This window comes from Elephantulus edwardii, unplaced genomic scaffold (assembly GCF_000299155.1).
Source record: "Elephantulus edwardii isolate Elephantulus edwardi_28Jun2011 unplaced genomic scaffold, EleEdw1.0 scaffold00295, whole genome shotgun sequence".
Lineage (NCBI taxonomy): Eukaryota > Metazoa > Chordata > Mammalia > Macroscelidea > Macroscelididae > Elephantulus > Elephantulus edwardii.
In genome coordinates, this window is record NW_006400045.1 from 2052894 (window position 1) to 2061955 (window position 9062).

Consider the following 9062-nt stretch of genomic DNA (forward strand, 5'->3'; position numbering starts at 1 on the left):
TCCATAGGATGTTCAACATATGTTTGTTCTTTTAGCTGTCAACAGGATGTTCAGTGCTCTTCTCCAACACCACAGCTCAAAAGCATTGATTATTTTTCCGTCATCCTTATTCATTGTTCAGCTCTAAGATGCATAGCAAGTAATAGGAAAGACCATGATCTGAATGTACCTCAAAGGTACCTTAGTCCTCAAATTGACATAATTATCCCTCAATAATTTGGAGAAATCCTTAATTGCACATTTTCCTAGTGTAATACATCTCCTTATTTTCTGACTGCTGGTAGCAAGGGTGTTAAATGTGGATCCAAGCTAAATGAAGCTGTCAACAGTTTTAATCTTCTCTCCATCCATGACAATACCTATCAGTCCAGTGGTAAGAATCTTTGTTTTCTTGATATTGAAATGTAATACATACTGGAGGCTACATTCCTTGACCTTTGACAACAAGTGCTTCAAGTCCTTCTTCCTTTCAGCAGCAAGGTTGTGTCATTTTTATAAAACGGGCTACTTGTGAGTCTCCCTCCAAAACTGATGTCACTTTCCTCTTCATAGAGTTTATCTTCTCAGATTACTTGCTCAGCATGCAGACTGGATAGGTATGGAGAGAAAATACAATGCTGACACACTCCCTTCTCAATTTTAAACCACGCAGTATTCCCAAGGTCTGTTCATACACAACCCCTTTGTCCAGGTATAGGTTCCACATGAGCACAATTAACTGTTCTGTGATTTGCGAGGAGGAGTTATTCCTTGGAGAAGGACATGATGCTTGAAAGGTGGAAGGCTGGTAAAGCAGTGAAAGACCCTAAACTACGTGGATTGACATAGTGACTGCTGCAATTGACCCTTATGTTTCAGAAAGTGTGAGGATGGTGCAGAATGTAGCAGGGCTCATATTTTTGGTCATAAGACCATTATGAGTCATACTTGACAGCACCTAACTATATATATATATATAGTTATAGTTATATATAGTTATATAGATGGTTATATATATAGTTACATATATATAGTTATATATATATAGATGTTTATATGGAGGCACACACACACATATATATTATTGTTATGTGCTGTTGAGTTGCTTGCAACTCATAGTGACTCTGTGTACAATAGATCTGAAACCTGCTCTATCTTGAGCCAATATTACTGTCTCTGACACACTACCCCATTAACTATATTTAACTATGCAAGCAACTCCATTCTGCTCAACTTTTCATCTCCATCATAATAGAACATATGATTGTTGATTCAGAATGTTCCATGCCAATCCGTCTCATTTCGCCAAACCTAGTATGTCAATGTTTACGTGTTCCATTTCATTTTTAACATGTCCAATTTCCCTACATTCACACTTCTTACACTTCATGTTCCAATTCTGCTCACAACTGTTCCCCCACTTTTGTATTTCCATATCTGAGGGCTCAGCCTCAGTTGCCATGTGTGCTAGTCTACTTTCAGTGTGCTATTGTATGTAGAGTTCTCAGAGACATGTTATTTCAGAAGTTGATGGCTAATACCTATACTTAAATATATACTATTCATATGCATATAAGTGAAATGATGCTGGAGGAGATTATAGGTGAAATTAACATTTTAAAGTGCATCCATATTGGTGCAGTATTACAGATTTTTAAAACTAAGAGCCAATGAACAGAATTCCTAATTTTTATATATAATGTGTATTTTAGTTATCAAAGTTATTAATTTATCTTAAAATCAGTCACAGTCTATTGCTTTACTGGAGATGTGTAATATCCCTTTAAGAACTTTTTAACTGTGAAAACTCTTGAGAAAGAAATTAAGCTGCATAAATTATAATGCCAGATTAATTCACTGCAGAGCGAGAAGACTGAAGATTCCTTGAGAAGATTCAGGAAACTTTACTCATATTTGGTAAATTAATTGAGACTGATAGAGTTTATTACTTTGCATACAATGAACTAAAATCCTCTTCTCTCTGAGGATATTTGAAAGTTACCTAAGTTTTGAGGTCATGTAGTCCCTGAAGAGAATTTCTGTTATACTATTTTAAATGTGTGATAATATTGTTTTATATTTTTAAAATGAATTATTTGATAAGCACTTTATTATCATCTCAACATTAAGAAAGCAAATATTCTTCATCATTGGGCCACTAGGAAACATCAACATAAAATAAAGATTGAAGTTGTCAACAATTTCATTTTGCCTATATCCTCAATCCACATCTTTAGCCCCAGCACCTATGACATTAAAAAACATAGTGCACTGCATAAGTTTGCTGTCAAAAATCTCTCTAAGGTGTTAAAGAGCAATGATAGCAGTTTAAAAACTAGAGTTTGCTTGATTCAAGGCATTGTCTTTTCAATTACTTGTTAGACATCTCAAAGGTGCATAATGACTAAGGATGACAAAAGAAGAACCAGTATCTTTGAAATATTGTCTTAAAAAAAGAGTAATGAATGTTTCATGAACTACCAAAAGGAGAGATAAATATTTCTTAGAGAAAGAGCAACCAGGGTACTCTTTGGAGACGAGGACGGTGAACCATCCTCTCCTATATTTTGTGCATATTTTTAGGGAGAGATTGGTCTTTGGCAAAAGACTTTATTTATGCTTGGAAAGGTAGAGTGTCAGAGAAAGGGAGGGGATTCTCATCTAGATAGACTGACAAAGTGACAATACAATGGGCTCAAATATATCACAAATGATGAGGGCGAAACAAGATAGAACAAGGTTCAGATCTATCACTCAAAGGGTTACTGTGAGTATAGACTTGATGGTATCTAACAATGATGTAGCAATAGCAATGGTGAGATATGTTTATATGTGAATATATTTATTAATATGTGTTGCTCATATTTATTGATATATTTTTATACTTATAAAGATTCCTAAAATTTTGAAAACTATCATCTCACATAATGTTTAGAGTCAGAGATAGATTAATATGTGCATTTTACAAGAAAGAAATCTTCGTGGTTAGCAAAGATGTGGCAATTACTCATTTTAGAACTATTTGTCATCTGCTGTCTATCAAAACCAGAAAAACATAAAATTTGCTTAACGAAATTTGTTTGTACTTTTACTCTGTACAGTAAGTGGACAGACCAGGGCTATACAACCTAGAAGAATGTTTGACCAGAAACAAAGTCAGTCACGTTTGGCTTGGTAGCATCACTTTCTGTTCACTAGGCCAACTGATCTCTCTATGCTGTTGTTAAGTGCCATTGAGTCGTAGGTGACTCATAGCAACCCTATGAGTGAAAGACCTGAACACTTGTATAACTTTCATCCTTTCTCCAGGTTCATAGGATTTCCAGAGGCAAGATATTTTGGAAGTGGATGCTACTCCTGCTTCCAAGCTTGTTTTATCAGGGAGCTCCACCAAACACTGTCCACCATGGGTAACCATTATCACATTTGACACATCAGTGTCACAGTGTTCAACTTCACAGCAACCACGAATTACCTCTGTACAGCAAGTGTACATATGAGGGCTATACATCCTAGAAGAATGTTGGACCAAAACCAATTACAACCAGGCCTGAGGACCTCAGGCTAAACATTTTTTTGGTATTTTACAATTCTGGCACCCCCAAATGCTGGCGGACGCTGGACCAGAGACCTCCAATTCACCTGGCAAGTCCCCTCTCTGACACCCACTTCAGACAAAAAGAAAGTCATAAGAGCCAGGAGCGTTCCATAAGTGTTACTTCTCAAGATGTGAGAAGCACAGAAGTAGACTGATAACCAACTACAAAATGGGCAAAAGACGGGGAAAAAATTTTCACAGAGGAAGATATTTGAATGGCAAACAGACATATGAAGAAGTGCTTCAAATCACTGACAATAAGGGACATGTAAATCAAAACCACAATGAGGTATAATCTCACTCCAGTAACAGTGACAAAGTTTAACAGGACAGCAAGTAATAGATGTTAGAGAGGATGTGGCGAGAAAGAAACTCTTATACATTGTTGGTGGGGTTGTAAAATGGTGCAACCATTCTGGAAGGCAGTCTGGTGGTTCCTCAAAAAGCTGAACATAGAAATTCCATAGGACCCAGCTATTCCACTCCTTGGAATATATCCTGAGACTGTGGGAACTGAGACACAAACTGAGATTTGGACACCAATGTTTATAGCAGCAATGTTTACCATTGCAAGAAAATGGAAACAGACCAAATGTCTAACCACAAAAGAATGGTTTGTGAAATTATGATACATTCACACAATGGAACACCATTCAGCACGCAGGAGCAATGACTTTGTAAATTATAACCTAACTTGGGAGGGGCTGTAGAGCATTCTGCTGAGGGAACTAACTCAGTCAAACAGGGATAAATATAAAGCCATTATTGTAGAATGAATAGAAGAATTCAGGAGGAGTGGGCGAGGCTGGAAGCAGAGGGATGTGGATGTGCAAGGGGAAGGGGCGGGGAATAATCTTTGGGCTGTACAATTTGATGGATTAGGGGTGAGGGATATTGAAAGGATTTGTTTGAATTTGTACCGAATTTTGTAAATAAATTAGTAGAAAAAAAATAAAAACACCTTGACATTTAAAAAAAAAAAAAGAAAGAAAACAAACATTCTCACTACAGGGCCTACTGGCAGTTTCATGATGGATGAAGAAAGATTGAGATTGTTGATAACTTCAGTTTATTTGTTTCCACAATCAACATTCTTGGTACCAGTTATCAAGAAATCCAACACTGAATTGCACTGGGAAAATTTGTGTCAGGGAACCTCTGCAGAGTACCGAAGAACATCTACATAAATCTGGAGACTAAAGTATGCTTGATCTAGGCCATGATCTTTGCAATTACTTCCTATGCATCAGAGAGTTATCCAATAACCAAGGACGGTGGAAGAAGGATTGAAGCTTTTGAGTTGTGTGGTGCTGGAGAACAGTGTTAAACATACCATGGACTGCCAGGAGAACAAACAGATCGGTCATGAAAAGAGTAAAACAATTTCACTCCTTGGAGGAAATTGAGGCTCTATCTCACATACTTTGGATATGTGGCTAGGTAGAACCAGTTCTTGGAGATGGATGTCATGCTAGGAAGGATGGAGGGGCAGCCTAGGAGAGAAAGACCCAGGAAGAGATAGATCGACTCAGTGATTGGAGCAATCGAATTAGATCTGTCAGATATGATAATATTGGCCAAGAATAGGGCAGCTTTCAGAGCTAATGTACACAGGGTCACTATGAGGTGCAGGTGACTTGATGGTACACAACAACAATATTATGGAGGGATAGATGCACATGAGGCCTCAATTTACCAGTGAATTTTTAATTTTTTTGGCAGAATGTTGGGCAAATTGGTATTTATTTCATTTTTATGCATGTCATTCCAAAGTTATAGATATTAATGATATATTAAAATATTAATAGTCAAAAAATGAACTATTCACTAGATGAAAATTCCTACTTAAAATATAGAACTAAGAACCGACATCAAAAATAATCAAGCAGGAATGAAAAGAGTAAAGAAATAACCAAAACACTAAAAATAAAAGTAAATACTGTAGTAAGTAATAAAGTATCACATTTCATTTTGGTGTTTTTAATGTCTTTGACGTGTTTGGCATTTATTTATTTCCCAATCAATTATCTGCGATTCTTAAATAATTGTAGAATTCAACCTAGGAAATAATCTTAGACATAAGATGTTTTCTAAAATTCTGTGATAATTTCAGTTAGTGTCAATTGATAAAGCTTTATTTGGCCACAGGTAAATATTATAATATTTGTAATGGAATGTTTAAGTCTATAACATAAGTTAAGTCAGATATTTCTAATTATTCAAAGCCTAAAGGAAAAGAAAGTGAATAAATAAAACAGAATGAGACCGGCATTTAATTATCAAGTGAAAAAAAATTAAAAACAACAGGTCTTAGTCATTGATTCCCATTAAAATCACCAAAAGACTTTAAACACTACCTAGAGTGACTCTGATTTAGTTCCATAGTGGGACTCGGTCATTGGCATCTTTGAAATCCCTCAGGCACTTCAATACATGGCATTAGTTTAGGCCCACTATCTTAAAATTAATGGCATACTGAATATATGTTGTGTTATTAATCAGAAGATTGGGAGATAGTAATCTACCAGGAAGCTCTTTAAGGGAAAAATGAGGTAGTCTGATATCATTAAAATTTATAGTCTTGGAAACCAGAGAAACAGAATGGATTTGATTGTTTTTGTTTGTTTGTTTTTCTCTTAAAAGTTTAAAACCTCACTCACACTGGTATGTATATCACTATCTTATACATAAAAGAGCTGACAGCTAAATTCAGAAAACACTGACACCAGGGGCTTTAGTATAATATAAGAACCACAAAAACAGAGATGGAGCATATTATCTCTACACAAAGCCAATGCTGAATAACTAGATTAGCATGGAAATAGTTGAAGTGTATACATGTTCTAAATAAGGATAATATCTCTAGCTTGCACACTAAGTCCCAGAACTATCAGTAAAATACTTACAAACTGAGAATATGGAGAATAATTTTTATTTCATTTTTGTCCTCAAAATGAAAATAACGTTAGTGTCTCCCAGAAAGATCTTGTCTCCTCTAGGAGATGTATTTAAGACAATCAATTTTTATATTTACTTGAGTAACTTGAGCTTTACTTTATGGCTCTTTCTCCCCTAGCCTAATAATTAAATGACTAAATTGCGCCACAGCATTATCTATAGAACATGATTGGAGAAAGATTAACCATTAAAGAGAAGAGGGATTGTTATTATGTCTTTTGAGGCTTATAACCACCCATTCTCTTAGGAATTCTATTATAGCGATGCATTCATGTTATTGATATTGCAACACAATTCACATATATCAAGCTGTAAACTCCATTTGCAGCAAATCCATATTTCTAGGTCTCCTCTAACAACTGATTTGTGTGTTTCATTTTAGGAGTAGTTACATGTTTCAAATAGCTTCATCAATTGCTGGTGACTGTGGAGCTTTCTTTTGTGTTACAATGAAAGTGTCTTATTCCTAATAACTAAAATACCAGCAACTACTGTTTTAATTGTGGTTTTAATTAGAACTGCATAAAACCTTGTTATGATGATTGATGCGACTTCGAATATCAGCTTTCAGTTCAAACGAACAGTACTAAAACCAATTGTTTTCCCTGGTGAGCAATGTATATTAGGATCAATTTTATAAAGTAGTCTAAACAGATGCAATATATAAATTTGTTGTATTTATTTTTTGTAATTAAAATGGTAATATTAATAATTTTTTAGCATATTTAAATTAAACTCTTGACAAAAGACTTGCTTAGGTCAAATGCCCTGTTAAGATGTTGGCTACACACATCAGTCAACTATACAGATCGATTAACCATAAAATATATTTCTTTGACAGAATAGCTTGAAATGTTTGGTAAGCCTTCATTTTCTTCTCCATCATGTTTGCCTAAGTGAAATATTTCTCCTCTTTCTATGTTTAAATTAATTTCATTGACAACAGACATTGCAAACTCCTCAATGATTTCTCCGTGCAAAATGAATTTCTGTCAAAATGTCCGGATGAAATCTGTCTTCTTCTCATGACCAAATTGATCTAGTTGCAGCACAAGATGAAACAAGTCATTCATCTAAGTTTGGATCTACCAAAGTACTGTTCTCTCCTATACACCCACAGCTACTGAAAAGAGACAAAACTTTGTTTTACCACCAGAGCTTGAGGCATTTGAGAATTTTTATTGCCTGCGGTTATCAATGACTTTGAGGCATAACTAATCATATAAAAATTACTTCATTATTTTAATGAGTAATTTTCTCTTTTTTCCTAACTATAATAAAAGTACAGGAGAGAAAAAATTTCTCATTATTCCTAAAACTAAAGGAGGCTGAAAGAAGAAAAATAGAAATATTTTAAATGTCTGAAAAAAGGAAGCACTCATTGAGGCTGCTGTTAATTTTCTTCATCATCAGTGACAAAGGGAGTGTGTTGATGAGGATATTGTAGGCACATTAACTTCAACACCAATATGGCTGATGTGTCTTTAATTACAAAACACTGATTTGATCTCAAAACCTTCAGAGGTCTTATTCACCTTTTTATAGAATAATTTTTAAAGGAAAAAATATATTTATATTAATAATGTGCAAAATGAAGTGACTTTAGTGCTTCCTAGATTTGATAGTAATTTTGATTTTTTCTAATAAAGACACAGTAATCATACCGTATTTCAAGAACAAAAGAATATAGAGCATTATTTGAACTTTTGAGTATGAATAGAATATATACACATAGCATGGTTTTTAACTGACTCCTAATGTAAAAATTTAGCACTTTAAACACGTCGAAGTGTCAAAACAAAGAATAATGATCATTTTCTCTCTTAAGATGACATCTGAGAAAAACATGTGTAACCCTATGGAACAGTTCCACTTTGCCAATCATAGGGTGTCTATGAGACAAAGTCCCACCCCTCAAAATCAATGTGTGTGTGTATGTGTGTGAGTACAGGGAGTTCTAGTGATGCTAGTGGGTAAGGAGTCATACTATAAATTAAAATATTCCCAACCTCACAAACCCTGAGAAATTGTCATTATCATCATCATCAGATTGCTGTAGGAAGCAAATAAAGACAAACCATCCAGCAGGTTCCTTAGACTAAATAAGACTGCCCATCATTGTCCTGAGGAGCAGCTGGTGGGTGTTACCTGCCTGCCTTTGGGTTAGCTGGGTAGCTCCCTACCCACTAGGCCATTACAGACTGTCTATGAGAAACTAATAGTCATTAAAACCACCTACTAGTGATTCTCTTATAACAACACTGGGAAAACAAGTATTTTAATCATAAATGTTTATTCATTCCTTTTTTAGAGAATTCTGGTGAAATGTCTATCTGTGTTTCATTGACTATGCAAAGGCATATTTAACTGTGTGGATCATAACAAACTATGGCTGACTCTGAGAAGAATAGGAATCCCAGAACACTTGATCATTCTAATGGGAAACTTATACTTGGACCAGGAGGCAGTCGTCAGAACAGAGCAAGGGAATACTGGATGGTTCAAAATTGGGATGGGCGTACGCCAG